The sequence below is a fragment of the Pygoscelis adeliae genome, unplaced genomic scaffold (assembly GCF_000699105.1).
Source record: "Pygoscelis adeliae isolate BGI_AS28 unplaced genomic scaffold, ASM69910v1 Scaffold4, whole genome shotgun sequence".
Taxonomy (NCBI): domain Eukaryota; kingdom Metazoa; phylum Chordata; class Aves; order Sphenisciformes; family Spheniscidae; genus Pygoscelis; species Pygoscelis adeliae.
In genome coordinates, this window is record NW_008824986.1 from 5,982,786 (window position 1) to 5,983,693 (window position 908).

Here is a 908-nt window from a genome sequence, read left to right on the forward strand (position 1 = left end):
CCGGAGGAGGAGAGAGCAGGTGGCACTCGCCAGCTCCTTCCCAATACAGGCAGGAGCTGCAGAAATGACAGCGGGCAGAGCGCTGGTGGGGCTTAGTCGAGAGAGCTTGGTGAACCCGTTACTGCTCGCTGTGTTGCTGCTGCTTGCAACAGATAGAGGAGAAAGCAATGAAGTCGTTCATTAAACCGTCTTCAGGGTGGCGGCGTTTTTAATCTCACGTTTATACGTTAAGCTACTTAGGAGGATGCATGTAACAAGACAGACAGGCTGTTGCAGCGGCTGAAAATAAAGATCACTGATGGAGCCCGAGCAGCCGCTTCCCGAACTCACTTTGACATGAGGGCCGTCGGTCCGGGTGAACCGAAACCCTGTTCACCTGCAAACGGTTCTGACGAGGGACATAACTACATCCAAAGGACCGCGCGTTTCAGTGATTGTTCCGGTGTGATGAGGTCGATTCACGTTCACTTTGTGAACACTTTGAAAAGTTTTAATTTCCCACTTGTCGTGGTTAGTGTTTTCCTCGGTTAACAACGCATCAACACCGTAGGAGAAGGCAGTTGTAAGGCGAAGAGCGCACTATAAACCCCGTTTATTTTATCCGGATTTATTTGCTATAAAACCCTCAAAACCGAATTCTTCTTTTCTCGACAAGTAAGCATGTTTTCGATTAAGGAGAATACCGGTGGTGGTTTTATTTGTGCGAACGAGCTTCGTTCCGCGACGATGCCACAGCCATTTCTCCCCTTCAAAGCCAAGGGGCTGCCCCGCTCCGCCGGGCCTGGGCGGGAGGAAGGAGCGCTCTGCCGCCGGCGCGTTTCAAAGCCGGCGACAAAGGCAGCTGGGCGACACAGTTGCTCCCGGGCCGTTAAGATCACCTTCCTAACCCTGCTTTAAACGTTCGACCC